The sequence below is a fragment of the Pleurodeles waltl genome, unplaced genomic scaffold (genome assembly GCF_031143425.1).
Source record: "Pleurodeles waltl isolate 20211129_DDA unplaced genomic scaffold, aPleWal1.hap1.20221129 scaffold_107, whole genome shotgun sequence".
Taxonomy (NCBI): Eukaryota; Metazoa; Chordata; class Amphibia; order Caudata; family Salamandridae; genus Pleurodeles; species Pleurodeles waltl.
The window spans coordinates 631,284-645,024 of NW_027149815.1; the positions used below are offsets into that span (position 1 = coordinate 631,284).

Below are 13,741 nucleotides of genomic sequence, written 5' to 3' on the forward strand. Positions count from 1 at the left end.
CGGGAAATGAGATAGCCCCATTTCAAAAGGTTTTGCAAGGCGAAGAAAGTGGGGTTCTGGCACCAGCTGCATGACATCTCACTTCCTTACTCATGATGCCAGCCTAGCTATCTGTCAAAAGGCAAGATTAGCATGGCGAAAAGCTGGAGATGCCGGGGATTGAACCCGGGGCCTCATACATGCTAAGCATGCGCTCTACCACTGAGCTACATCCCCACATCCTGTAGAGGGAGACCTTGCTCCACGCATGGAAACCTGGAATTCTATTGAATGTACATTCACCACATATGACACTGGAATGGGAAGCGTCAGGTGTGGAATTCCATATGATTTACAGCTGGATTTTCTAGCACCGTTTTTTATGGAATAAGGTTGACTCTAGAATGAATAATTCCCCACACACAACAGCTAGATGCAATCGAAAAAAGCCAGAGTATTCAAGGCAACTGGTTCAGGATACATCAAAGAAGGATATGGTTGAGTGCTGTTTCCACATCTTGTGAGATGACTTAAGGTACCCCTGCTCTTTTTGCAGGACACACAGCTATGTTACATTAGCATGTACAGTGTTGAGATCTAGATGCATCTACGGCTAGGGGCGGCATGTTAATTCTGGGTTTTAGTCCATTTCATTCTCAGTTATGTGGAGGAAAAAATGGCACGATCTTTCTTAGAGAGGTGAATGGTATGCCCTGATTTCTTTTGCATGGCTAAATGTATGGGGTGTGGGTTTAAGCACTGGGAAAGAGCAGTCTTCTGACCATTATAACTGCAGACGATTTTAATCCAGCGAGGCAACCGAAGTGTATTGATATTCCAACATGAGAACAGCATTTTTGCTACCTTCCCTCTTCATGGTGTGTAGACGCATTTGTTAGCGGTTTCAAGCAGCCTTCTTAGCGCAGTAGGCAGCGCGTCAGTCTCATAATCTGAAGGTCCTGAGTTCCATCCTCAGAGAGGGCATTGCAGTGTTTCTTTTGTCAAGAGAAACATCTCAGATTTTCTCCAAATCTGTAAACTATTCCTCCACATTGCATCTTGCTCAGTTTTAAGGAGTTGGTGTCTTTGTAGATTCCCTCTTTCATATCCATGGCCACTCATTGTAGGTGAGTTTTAGCTGGTTCGGCTGCCGAAACATCTACCTTGGTACAATGAAACTGGAAGTCTTCCAAGTGCCTTCATATATTTAGTCAAGGCTTTGGAATGAATTCTGATCTGCAGGTCCTTGTTTATTTCTCTTCCAACATCCCTCAGAAATGACTATGTGGTCAATTTCATTGGAAAGCAGAAGAAGTCTACCCTTCTGTCCTAGCATTTATTTGGAGCTAGGGAAATGTTTCTCAATCAGAGGGGCACATAATGTTTTAACAAGAGAGAAAGCAGCTATGGAAAACAAAAAAGGGGAAACTCCTCCGAGCCGGATTTGAACCAGCGACCTAAGGATTTCTGTTTCTCCACTACAGTCCTCCGCTCTCCCAACTGAGCTATCGGAGGATTAGGCAGTACAGCTTTCCATGCTGCATTCATCTTTCTTTCAGTAATGGTTGCGGCGGGAGTGGGGTGGGAGTACTGCAGTCTAATCTTGAAAATCATGAATATGACCTGCAGCTTGCTCTACAAATTGCCACTTCCTAGAGTGCATTCTCAGCTACATCTTATCACCATAAAGGGGGACTGCTTACCTACCTGAATGTGCTGTGCTGGCGTGAAGGAAAGCAGGGGACCTAGAATTAGAAATCCTACAGAAAGGAGTTTTCCTGAAAGGGCATTGGGCCGAGGAATCCACAGCCCTTTGGAAGCATTTCTGGCAAAAGGATGACAGCATGGGAACATGAAGGAAAGGACAGAAAGTTAGGAGAGTCATTACTCCGTACGGAGCATGAAGAACATGCATTTTTAATGCTTCTGTGAAAGGAACTGGAAAAGCAAAACCAGTAGATTAATGGACCATTCAGAAGGGATGAGGATGAAGAAAACATTCTGTTTTTCTTAAACCTTCTGGTAAGAGTCTCTGGTTTAGAGGAAGAATTCAAATAAATGACCAAGACAGCTGTGCCCGTTTTCTATACTAAGAATGCCAAGATAAATCACCACTTTGGTTTCTTATGGAAGCAAGATTATTTTTTTCTATAAACACGGGAAATGAGATAGCCCCATTTCAAAAGGTTTTGCAAGGCGAAGAAAGTGGGGTTCTGGCACCAGCTGCATGACATCTCACTTCCTTACTCATGATGCCAGCCTAGCTATCTGTCAAAAGGCAAGATTAGCATGGCGAAAAGCTGGAGATGCCGGGGATTGAACCCGGGGCCTCATACATGCTAAGCATGCGCTCTACCACTGAGCTACATCCCCACATCCTGTAGAGGGAGACCTTGCTCCACGCATGGAAACCTGGAATTCTATTGAATGTACATTCACCACATATGACACTGGAATGGGAAGCGTCAGGTGTGGAATTCCATATGATTTACAGCTGGATTTTCTAGCACCGTTTTTTATGGAATAAGGTTGACTCTAGAATGAATAATTCCCCACACACAACAGCTAGATGCAATCGAAAAAAGCCAGAGTATTCAAGGCAACTGGTTCAGGATACATCAAAGAAGGATATGGTTGAGTGCTGTTTCCACATCTTGTGAGATGACTTAAGGTACCCCTGCTCTTTTTGCAGGACACACAGCTATGTTACATTAGCATGTAAAGTGTTGAGATCTAGATGCATCTACGGCTAGGGGCGGCATGTTAATTCTGGGTTTTAGTCCATTTCATTCTCAGTTATGTGGAGGAAAAAATGGCACGATCTTTCTTAGAGAGGTGAATGGTATGCCCTGATTTCTTTTGCATGGCTAAATGTATGGGGTGTGGGTTTAAGCACTGGGAAAGAGCAGTCTTCTGACCATTATAACTGCAGACGATTTTAATCCAGCGAGGCAACCGAAGTGTATTGATATTCCAACATGAGAACAGCATTTTTGCTACCTTCCCTCTTCATGGTGTGTAGACGCATTTGTTAGCGGTTTCAAGCAGCCTTCTTAGCGCAGTAGGCAGCGCGTCAGTCTCATAATCTGAAGGTCCTGAGTTCCATCCTCAGAGAGGGCATTGCAGTGTTTCTTTTGTCAAGAGAAACATCTCAGATTTTCTCCAAATCTGTAAACTATTCCTCCACATTGCATCTTGCTCAGTTTTAAGGAGTTGGTGTCTTTGTAGATTCCCTCTTTCATATCCATGGCCACTCATTGTAGGTGAGTTTTAGCTGGTTCGGCTGCCGAAACATCTACCTTGGTACAATGAAACTGGAAGTCTTCCAAGTGCCTTCATATATTTAGTCAAGGCTTTGGAATGAATTCTGATCTGCAGGTCCTTGTTTATTTCTCTTCCAACATCCCTCAGAAATGACTATGTGGTCAATTTCATTGGAAAGCAGAAGAAGTCTACCCTTCTGTCCTAGCATTTATTTGGAGCTAGGGAAATGTTTCTCAATCAGAGGGGCACATAATGTTTTAACAAGAGAGAAAGCAGCTATGGAAAACAAAAAAGGGGAAACTCCTCCGAGCCGGATTTGAACCAGCGACCTAAGGATTTCTGTTTCTCCACTACAGTCCTCCGCTCTCCCAACTGAGCTATCGGAGGATTAGGCAGTACAGCTTTCCATGCTGCATTCATCTTTCTTTCAATAATGGTTGCGGCGGGAGTGGGGTGGGAGTACTGCAGTCTAATCTTGAAAATCATGAATATGACCTGCAGCTTGCTCTACAAATTGCCACTTCCTAGAGTGCATTCTCAGCTACATCTTATCACCATAAAGGGGGACTGCTTACCTACCTGAATGTGCTGTGCTGGCGTGAAGGAAAGCAGGGGACCTAGAATTAGAAATCCTACAGAAAGGAGTTTTCCTGAAAGGGCATGGGGCCGAGGAATCCACAGCCCTTTGGAAGCATTTCTGGCAAAAGGATGACAGCATGGGAACATGAAGGAAAGGACAGAAAGTTAGGAGAGTCATTACTCCGTACGGAGCATGAAGAACATGCATTTTGAATGCTTCTGTGAAAGGAACTGGAAAAGCAAAACCAGTAGATTAATGGACCATTCAGAAGGGATTAGGATGAAGAAAACATTCTGTTTTTCTTAAACCTTCTGGTAAGAGTCTCTGGTTTAGAGGAAGAATTCAAATAAATGACCAAGACAGCTGTGCCCGTTTTCTATACTAAGAATGCCAAGATAAATCACCACTTTGGTTTCTTATGGAAGCAAGATTATTTTTTTCTATAAACACGGGAAATGAGATAGCCCCATTTCAAAAGGTTTTGCAAGGCGAAGAAAGTGGGGTTCTGGCACCAGCTGCATGACATCTCACTTCCTTACTCATGATGCCAGCCTAGCTATCTGTCAAAAGGCAAGATTAGCATGGCGAAAAGCTGGAGATGCCGGGGATTGAACCCGGGGCCTCATACATGCTAAGCATGCGCTCTACCACTGAGCTACATCCCCACATCCTGTAGAGGGAGACCTTGCTCCACGCATGGAAACCTGGAATTCTATTGAATGTACATTCACCACATATGACACTGGAATGGGAAGCGTCAGGTGTGGAATTCCATATGATTTACAGCTGGATTTTCTAGCACCGTTTTTTATGGAATAAGGTTGACTCTAGAATGAATAATTCCCCACACACAACAGCTAGATGCAATCGAAAAAAGCCAGAGTATTCAAGGCAACTGGTTCAGGATACATCAAAGAAGGATATGGTTGAGTGCTGTTTCCACATCTTGTGAGATGACTTAAGGTACCCCTGCTCTTTTTGCAGGACACACAGCTATGTTACATTAGCATGTACAGTGTTGAGATCTAGATGCATCTACGGCTAGGGGCGGCATGTTAATTCTGGGTTTTAGTCCATTTCATTCTCAGTTATGTGGAGGAAAAAATGGCACGATCTTTCTTAGAGAGGTGAATGGTATGCCCTGATTTCTTTTGCATGGCTAAATGTATGGGGTGTGGGTTTAAGCACTGGGAAAGAGCAGTCTTCTGACCATTATAACTGCAGACGATTTTAATCCAGCGAGGCAACCGAAGTGTATTGATATTCCAACATGAGAACAGCATTTTTGCTACCTTCCCTCTTCATGGTGTGTAGACGCATTTGTTAGCGGTTTCAAGCAGCCTTCTTAGCGCAGTAGGCAGCGCGTCAGTCTCATAATCTGAAGGTCCTGAGTTCCATCCTCAGAGAGGGCATTGCAGTGTTTCTTTTGTCAAGAGAAACATCTCAGATTTTCTCCAAATCTGTAAACTATTCCTCCACATTGCATCTTGCTCAGTTTTAAGGAGTTGGTGTCTTTGTAGATTCCCTCTTTCATATCCATGGCCACTCATTGTAGGTGAGTTTTAGCTGGTTCGGCTGCCGAAACATCTACCTTGGTACAATGAAACTGGAAGTCTTCCAAGTGCCTTCATATATTTAGTCAAGGCTTTGGAATGAATTCTGATCTGCAGGTCCTTGTTTATTTCTCTTCCAACATCCCTCAGAAATGACTATGTGGTCAATTTCATTGGAAAGCAGAAGAAGTCTACCCTTCTGTCCTAGCATTTATTTGGAGCTAGGGAAATGTTTCTCAATCAGAGGGGCACATAATGTTTTAACAAGAGAGAAAGCAGCTATGGAAAACAAAAAAGGGGAAACTCCTCCGAGCCGGATTTGAACCAGCGACCTAAGGATTTCTGTTTCTCCACTACAGTCCTCCGCTCTCCCAACTGAGCTATCGGAGGATTAGGCAGTACAGCTTTCCATGCTGCATTCATCTTTCTTTCAGTAATGGTTGCGGCGGGAGTGGGGTGGGAGTACTGCAGTCTAATCTTGAAAATCATGAATATGACCTGCAGCTTGCTCTACAAATTGCCACTTCCTAGAGTGCATTCTCAGCTACATCTTATCACCATAAAGGGGGACTGCTTACCTACCTGAATGTGCTGTGCTGGCGTGAAGGAAAGCAGGGGACCTAGAATTAGAAATCCTACAGAAAGGAGTTTTCCTGAAAGGGCATTGGGCCGAGGAATCCACAGCCCTTTGGAAGCATTTCTGGCAAAAGGATGACAGCATGGGAACATGAAGGAAAGGACAGAAAGTTAGGAGAGTCATTACTCCGTACGGAGCATGAAGAACATGCATTTTTAATGCTTCTGTGAAAGGAACTGGAAAAGCAAAACCAGTAGATTAATGGACCATTCAGAAGGGATGAGGATGAAGAAAACATTCTGTTTTTCTTAAACCTTCTGGTAAGAGTCTCTGGTTTAGAGGAAGAATTCAAATAAATGACCAAGACAGCTGTGCCCGTTTTCTATACTAAGAATGCCAAGATAAATCACCACTTTGGTTTCTTATGGAAGCAAGATTATTTTTTTCTATAAACACGGGAAATGAGATAGCCCCATTTCAAAAGGTTTTGCAAGGCGAAGAAAGTGGGGTTCTGGCACCAGCTGCATGACATCTCACTTCCTTACTCATGATGCCAGCCTAGCTATCTGTCAAAAGGCAAGATTAGCATGGCGAAAAGCTGGAGATGCCGGGGATTGAACCCGGGGCCTCATACATGCTAAGCATGCGCTCTACCACTGAGCTACATCCCCACATCCTGTAGAGGGAGACCTTGCTCCACGCATGGAAACCTGGAATTCTATTGAATGTACATTCACCACATATGACACTGGAATGGGAAGCGTCAGGTGTGGAATTCCATATGATTTACAGCTGGATTTTCTAGCACCGTTTTTTATGGAATAAGGTTGACTCTAGAATGAATAATTCCCCACACACAACAGCTAGATGCAATCGAAAAAAGCCAGAGTATTCAAGGCAACTGGTTCAGGATACATCAAAGAAGGATATGGTTGAGTGCTGTTTCCACATCTTGTGAGATGACTTAAGGTACCCCTGCTCTTTTTGCAGGACACACAGCTATGTTACATTAGCATGTAAAGTGTTGAGATCTAGATGCATCTACGGCTAGGGGCGGCATGTTAATTCTGGGTTTTAGTCCATTTCATTCTCAGTTATGTGGAGGAAAAAATGGCACGATCTTTCTTAGAGAGGTGAATGGTATGCCCTGATTTCTTTTGCATGGCTAAATGTATGGGGTGTGGGTTTAAGCACTGGGAAAGAGCAGTCTTCTGACCATTATAACTGCAGACGATTTTAATCCAGCGAGGCAACCGAAGTGTATTGATATTCCAACATGAGAACAGCATTTTTGCTACCTTCCCTCTTCATGGTGTGTAGACGCATTTGTTAGCGGTTTCAAGCAGCCTTCTTAGCGCAGTAGGCAGCGCGTCAGTCTCATAATCTGAAGGTCCTGAGTTCCATCCTCAGAGAGGGCATTGCAGTGTTTCTTTTGTCAAGAGAAACATCTCAGATTTTCTCCAAATCTGTAAACTATTCCTCCACATTGCATCTTGCTCAGTTTTAAGGAGTTGGTGTCTTTGTAGATTCCCTCTTTCATATCCATGGCCACTCATTGTAGGTGAGTTTTAGCTGGTTCGGCTGCCGAAACATCTACCTTGGTACAATGAAACTGGAAGTCTTCCAAGTGCCTTCATATATTTAGTCAAGGCTTTGGAATGAATTCTGATCTGCAGGTCCTTGTTTATTTCTCTTCCAACATCCCTCAGAAATGACTATGTGGTCAATTTCATTGGAAAGCAGAAGAAGTCTACCCTTCTGTCCTAGCATTTATTTGGAGCTAGGGAAATGTTTCTCAATCAGAGGGGCACATAATGTTTTAACAAGAGAGAAAGCAGCTATGGAAAACAAAAAAGGGGAAACTCCTCCGAGCCGGATTTGAACCAGCGACCTAAGGATTTCTGTTTCTCCACTACAGTCCTCCGCTCTCCCAACTGAGCTATCGGAGGATTAGGCAGTACAGCTTTCCATGCTGCATTCATCTTTCTTTCAATAATGGTTGCGGCGGGAGTGGGGTGGGAGTACTGCAGTCTAATCTTGAAAATCATGAATATGACCTGCAGCTTGCTCTACAAATTGCCACTTCCTAGAGTGCATTCTCAGCTACATCTTATCACCATAAAGGGGGACTGCTTACCTACCTGAATGTGCTGTGCTGGCGTGAAGGAAAGCAGGGGACCTAGAATTAGAAATCCTACAGAAAGGAGTTTTCCTGAAAGGGCATGGGGCCGAGGAATCCACAGCCCTTTGGAAGCATTTCTGGCAAAAGGATGACAGCATGGGAACATGAAGGAAAGGACAGAAAGTTAGGAGAGTCATTACTCCGTACGGAGCATGAAGAACATGCATTTTTAATGCTTCTGTGAAAGGAACTGGAAAAGCAAAACCAGTAGATTAATGGACCATTCAGAAGGGATTAGGATGAAGAAAACATTCTGTTTTTCTTAAACCTTCTGGTAAGAGTCTCTGGTTTAGAGGAAGAATTCAAATAAATGACCAAGACAGCTGTGCCCGTTTTCTATACTAAGAATGCCAAGATAAATCACCACTTTGGTTTCTTATGGAAGCAAGATTATTTTTTTCTATAAACACGGGAAATGAGATAGCCCCATTTCAAAAGGTTTTGCAAGGCGAAGAAAGTGGGGTTCTGGCACCAGCTGCATGACATCTCACTTCCTTACTCATGATGCCAGCCTAGCTATCTGTCAAAAGGCAAGATTAGCATGGCGAAAAGCTGGAGATGCCGGGGATTGAACCCGGGGCCTCATACATGCTAAGCATGCGCTCTACCACTGAGCTACATCCCCACATCCTGTAGAGGGAGACCTTGCTCCACGCATGGAAACCTGGAATTCTATTGAATGTACATTCACCACATATGACACTGGAATGGGAAGCGTCAGGTGTGGAATTCCATATGATTTACAGCTGGATTTTCTAGCACCGTTTTTTATGGAATAAGGTTGACTCTAGAATGAATAATTCCCCACACACAACAGCTAGATGCAATCGAAAAAAGCCAGAGTATTCAAGGCAACTGGTTCAGGATACATCAAAGAAGGATATGGTTGAGTGCTGTTTCCACATCTTGTGAGATGACTTAAGGTACCCCTGCTCTTTTTGCAGGACACACAGCTATGTTACATTAGCATGTAAAGTGTTGAGATCTAGATGCATCTACGGCTAGGGGCGGCATGTTAATTCTGGGTTTTAGTCCATTTCATTCTCAGTTATGTGGAGGAAAAAATGGCACGATCTTTCTTAGAGAGGTGAATGGTATGCCCTGATTTCTTTTGCATGGCTAAATGTATGGGGTGTGGGTTTAAGCACTGGGAAAGAGCAGTCTTCTGACCATTATAACTGCAGACGATTTTAATCCAGCGAGGCAACCGAAGTGTATTGATATTCCAACATGAGAACAGCATTTTTGCTACCTTCCCTCTTCATGGTGTGTAGACGCATTTGTTAGCGGTTTCAAGCAGCCTTCTTAGCGCAGTAGGCAGCGCGTCAGTCTCATAATCTGAAGGTCCTGAGTTCCATCCTCAGAGAGGGCATTGCAGTGTTTCTTTTGTCAAGAGAAACATCTCAGATTTTCTCCAAATCTGTAAACTATTCCTCCACATTGCATCTTGCTCAGTTTTAAGGAGTTGGTGTCTTTGTAGATTCCCTCTTTCATATCCATGGCCACTCATTGTAGGTGAGTTTTAGCTGGTTCGGCTGCCGAAACATCTACCTTGGTACAATGAAACTGGAAGTCTTCCAAGTGCCTTCATATATTTAGTCAAGGCTTTGGAATGAATTCTGATCTGCAGGTCCTTGTTTATTTCTCTTCCAACATCCCTCAGAAATGACTATGTGGTCAATTTCATTGGAAAGCAGAAGAAGTCTACCCTTCTGTCCTAGCATTTATTTGGAGCTAGGGAAATGTTTCTCAATCAGAGGGGCACATAATGTTTTAACAAGAGAGAAAGCAGCTATGGAAAACAAAAAAGGGGAAACTCCTCCGAGCCGGATTTGAACCAGCGACCTAAGGATTTCTGTTTCTCCACTACAGTCCTCCGCTCTCCCAACTGAGCTATCGGAGGATTAGGCAGTACAGCTTTCCATGCTGCATTCATCTTTCTTTCAGTAATGGTTGCGGCGGGAGTGGGGTGGGAGTACTGCAGTCTAATCTTGAAAATCATGAATATGACCTGCAGCTTGCTCTACAAATTGCCACTTCCTAGAGTGCATTCTCAGCTACATCTTATCACCATAAAGGGGGACTGCTTACCTACCTGAATGTGCTGTGCTGGCGTGAAGGAAAGCAGGGGACCTAGAATTAGAAATCCTACAGAAAGGAGTTTTCCTGAAAGGGCATTGGGCCGAGGAATCCACAGCCCTTTGGAAGCATTTCTGGCAAAAGGATGACAGCATGGGAACATGAAGGAAAGGACAGAAAGTTAGGAGAGTCATTACTCCGTACGGAGCATGAAGAACATGCATTTTTAATGCTTCTGTGAAAGGAACTGGAAAAGCAAAACCAGTAGATTAATGGACCATTCAGAAGGGATTAGGATGAAGAAAACATTCTGTTTTTCTTAAACCTTCTGGTAAGAGTCTCTGGTTTAGAGGAAGAATTCAAATAAATGACCAAGACAGCTGTGCCCGTTTTCTATACTAAGAATGCCAAGATAAATCACCACTTTGGTTTCTTATGGAAGCAAGATTATTTTTTTCTATAAACACGGGAAATGAGATAGCCCCATTTCAAAAGGTTTTGCAAGGCGAAGAAAGTGGGGTTCTGGCACCAGCTGCATGACATCTCACTTCCTTACTCATGATGCCAGCCTAGCTATCTGTCAAAAGGCAAGATTAGCATGGCGAAAAGCTGGAGATGCCGGGGATTGAACCCGGGGCCTCATACATGCTAAGCATGCGCTCTACCACTGAGCTACATCCCCACATCCTGTAGAGGGAGACCTTGCTCCACGCATGGAAACCTGGAATTCTATTGAATGTACATTCACCACATATGACACTGGAATGGGAAGCGTCAGGTGTGGAATTCCATATGATTTACAGCTGGATTTTCTAGCACCGTTTTTTATGGAATAAGGTTGACTCTAGAATGAATAATTCCCCACACACAACAGCTAGATGCAATCGAAAAAAGCCAGAGTATTCAAGGCAACTGGTTCAGGATACATCAAAGAAGGATATGGTTGAGTGCTGTTTCCACATCTTGTGAGATGACTTAAGGTACCCCTGCTCTTTTTGCAGGACACACAGCTATGTTACATTAGCATGTAAAGTGTTGAGATCTAGATGCATCTACGGCTAGGGGCGGCATGTTAATTCTGGGTTTTAGTCCATTTCATTCTCAGTTATGTGGAGGAAAAAATGGCACGATCTTTCTTAGAGAGGTGAATGGTATGCCCTGATTTCTTTTGCATGGCTAAATGTATGGGGTGTGGGTTTAAGCACTGGGAAAGAGCAGTCTTCTGACCATTATAACTGCAGACGATTTTAATCCAGCGAGGCAACCGAAGTGTATTGATATTCCAACATGAGAACAGCATTTTTGCTACCTTCCCTCTTCATGGTGTGTAGACGCATTTGTTAGCGGTTTCAAGCAGCCTTCTTAGCGCAGTAGGCAGCGCGTCAGTCTCATAATCTGAAGGTCCTGAGTTCCATCCTCAGAGAGGGCATTGCAGTGTTTCTTTTGTCAAGAGAAACATCTCAGATTTTCTCCAAATCTGTAAACTATTCCTCCACATTGCATCTTGCTCAGTTTTAAGGAGTTGGTGTCTTTGTAGATTCCCTCTTTCATATCCATGGCCACTCATTGTAGGTGAGTTTTAGCTGGTTCGGCTGCCGAAACATCTACCTTGGTACAATGAAACTGGAAGTCTTCCAAGTGCCTTCATATATTTAGTCAAGGCTTTGGAATGAATTCTGATCTGCAGGTCCTTGTTTATTTCTCTTCCAACATCCCTCAGAAATGACTATGTGGTCAATTTCATTGGAAAGCAGAAGAAGTCTACCCTTCTGTCCTAGCATTTATTTGGAGCTAGGGAAATGTTTCTCAATCAGAGGGGCACATAATGTTTTAACAAGAGAGAAAGCAGCTATGGAAAACAAAAAAGGGGAAACTCCTCCGAGCCGGATTTGAACCAGCGACCTAAGGATTTCTGTTTCTCCACTACAGTCCTCCGCTCTCCCAACTGAGCTATCGGAGGATTAGGCAGTACAGCTTTCCATGCTGCATTCATCTTTCTTTCAATAATGGTTGCGGCGGGAGTGGGGTGGGAGTACTGCAGTCTAATCTTGAAAATCATGAATATGACCTGCAGCTTGCTCTACAAATTGCCACTTCCTAGAGTGCATTCTCAGCTACATCTTATCACCATAAAGGGGGACTGCTTACCTACCTGAATGTGCTGTGCTGGCGTGAAGGAAAGCAGGGGACCTAGAATTAGAAATCCTACAGAAAGGAGTTTTCCTGAAAGGGCATGGGGCCGAGGAATCCACAGCCCTTTGGAAGCATTTCTGGCAAAAGGATGACAGCATGGGAACATGAAGGAAAGGACAGAAAGTTAGGAGAGTCATTACTCCGTACGGAGCATGAAGAACATGCATTTTTAATGCTTCTGTGAAAGGAACTGGAAAAGCAAAACCAGTAGATTAATGGACCATTCAGAAGGGATTAGGATGAAGAAAACATTCTGTTTTTCTTAAACCTTCTGGTAAGAGTCTCTGGTTTAGAGGAAGAATTCAAATAAATGACCAAGACAGCTGTGCCCGTTTTCTATACTAAGAATGCCAAGATAAATCACCACTTTGGTTTCTTAAGGAAGCAAGATTATTTTTTTCTATAAACACGGGAAATGAGATAGCCCCATTTCAAAAGGTTTTGCAAGGCGAAGAAAGTGGGGTTCTGGCACCAGCTGCATGACATCTCACTTCCTTACTCATGATGCCAGCCTAGCTATCTGTCAAAAGGCAAGATTAGCATGGCGAAAAGCTGGAGATGCCGGGGATTGAACCCGGGGCCTCATACATGCTAAGCATGCGCTCTACCACTGAGCTACATCCCCACATCCTGTAGAGGGAGACCTTGCTCCACGCATGGAAACCTGGAATTCTATTGAATGTACATTCACCACATATGACACTGGAATGGGAAGCGTCAGGTGTGGAATTCCATATGATTTACAGCTGGATTTTCTAGCACCGTTTTTTATGGAATAAGGTTGACTCTAGAATGAATAATTCCCCACACACAACAGCTAGATGCAATCGAAAAAAGCCAGAGTATTCAAGGCAACTGGTTCAGGATACATCAAAGAAGGATATGGTTGAGTGCTGTTTCCACATCTTGTGAGATGACTTAAGGTACCCCTGCTCTTTTTGCAGGACACACAGCTATGTTACATTAGCATGTACAGTGTTGAGATCTAGATGCATCTACGGCTAGGGGCGGCATGTTAATTCTGGGTTTTAGTCCATTTCATTCTCAGTTATGTGGAGGAAAAAATGGCACGATCTTTCTTAGAGAGGTGAATGGTATGCCCTGATTTCTTTTGCATGGCTAAATGTATGGGGTGTGGGTTTAAGCACTGGGAAAGAGCAGTCTTCTGACCATTATAACTGCAGACGATTTTAATCCAGCGAGGCAACCGAAGTGTATTGATATTCCAACATGAGAACAGCATTTTTGCTACCTTCCCTCTTCATGGTGTGTAGACGCATTTGTTAGCGGTTTCAAGCAGCCTTCTTAGCGCAGTAGGCAGCGCGTCAGTCTCA

General features: G+C 43.7%; 13 non-coding genes across 13 annotated transcripts; all 13 read right to left on the bottom strand.

The window, feature by feature from the left end:
• Positions 1 to 144: 144 nt before the first annotated feature.
• TRNAA-AGC (transfer RNA alanine (anticodon AGC)) lies at positions 145 to 216 on the bottom strand. The gene has a single exon. It is a non-coding gene; the product is annotated as a tRNA-Ala (tRNA).
• A 1,192-nt stretch (positions 217 to 1,408) lies between these two features.
• Positions 1,409 to 1,494, bottom strand: TRNAY-GUA (transfer RNA tyrosine (anticodon GUA)). Its single transcript is given in 2 exon segments — positions 1,409 to 1,444; positions 1,458 to 1,494. It is a non-coding gene; the product is annotated as a tRNA-Tyr (tRNA).
• A 786-nt stretch (positions 1,495 to 2,280) lies between these two features.
• Positions 2,281 to 2,352, bottom strand: TRNAA-AGC (transfer RNA alanine (anticodon AGC)). Its single transcript has one exon. It is a non-coding gene; the product is annotated as a tRNA-Ala (tRNA).
• Positions 2,353 to 3,544: 1,192 nt separating this feature from the next.
• On the bottom strand, positions 3,545 to 3,630 carry TRNAY-GUA (transfer RNA tyrosine (anticodon GUA)). Its single transcript is given in 2 exon segments — positions 3,545 to 3,580; positions 3,594 to 3,630. It is a non-coding gene; the product is annotated as a tRNA-Tyr (tRNA).
• A 786-nt stretch (positions 3,631 to 4,416) lies between these two features.
• Positions 4,417 to 4,488, bottom strand: TRNAA-AGC (transfer RNA alanine (anticodon AGC)). The gene has a single exon. It is a non-coding gene; the product is annotated as a tRNA-Ala (tRNA).
• A 1,192-nt stretch (positions 4,489 to 5,680) lies between these two features.
• On the bottom strand, positions 5,681 to 5,766 carry TRNAY-GUA (transfer RNA tyrosine (anticodon GUA)). The gene is given in 2 exon segments: positions 5,681 to 5,716; positions 5,730 to 5,766. It is a non-coding gene; the product is annotated as a tRNA-Tyr (tRNA).
• Positions 5,767 to 6,552: 786 nt separating this feature from the next.
• TRNAA-AGC (transfer RNA alanine (anticodon AGC)) lies at positions 6,553 to 6,624 on the bottom strand. The gene has a single exon. It is a non-coding gene; the product is annotated as a tRNA-Ala (tRNA).
• Positions 6,625 to 7,816: 1,192 nt separating this feature from the next.
• TRNAY-GUA (transfer RNA tyrosine (anticodon GUA)) lies at positions 7,817 to 7,902 on the bottom strand. Its single transcript is given in 2 exon segments — positions 7,817 to 7,852; positions 7,866 to 7,902. It is a non-coding gene; the product is annotated as a tRNA-Tyr (tRNA).
• Positions 7,903 to 8,688: 786 nt separating this feature from the next.
• On the bottom strand, positions 8,689 to 8,760 carry TRNAA-AGC (transfer RNA alanine (anticodon AGC)). The gene has a single exon. It is a non-coding gene; the product is annotated as a tRNA-Ala (tRNA).
• Positions 8,761 to 9,952: 1,192 nt separating this feature from the next.
• Positions 9,953 to 10,038, bottom strand: TRNAY-GUA (transfer RNA tyrosine (anticodon GUA)). Its single transcript is given in 2 exon segments — positions 9,953 to 9,988; positions 10,002 to 10,038. It is a non-coding gene; the product is annotated as a tRNA-Tyr (tRNA).
• A 786-nt stretch (positions 10,039 to 10,824) lies between these two features.
• Positions 10,825 to 10,896, bottom strand: TRNAA-AGC (transfer RNA alanine (anticodon AGC)). Its single transcript has one exon. It is a non-coding gene; the product is annotated as a tRNA-Ala (tRNA).
• A 1,192-nt stretch (positions 10,897 to 12,088) lies between these two features.
• Positions 12,089 to 12,174, bottom strand: TRNAY-GUA (transfer RNA tyrosine (anticodon GUA)). The gene is given in 2 exon segments: positions 12,089 to 12,124; positions 12,138 to 12,174. It is a non-coding gene; the product is annotated as a tRNA-Tyr (tRNA).
• Positions 12,175 to 12,960: 786 nt separating this feature from the next.
• On the bottom strand, positions 12,961 to 13,032 carry TRNAA-AGC (transfer RNA alanine (anticodon AGC)). Its single transcript has one exon. It is a non-coding gene; the product is annotated as a tRNA-Ala (tRNA).
• Between the last annotated feature and the right edge of the window lie 709 nt (positions 13,033 to 13,741).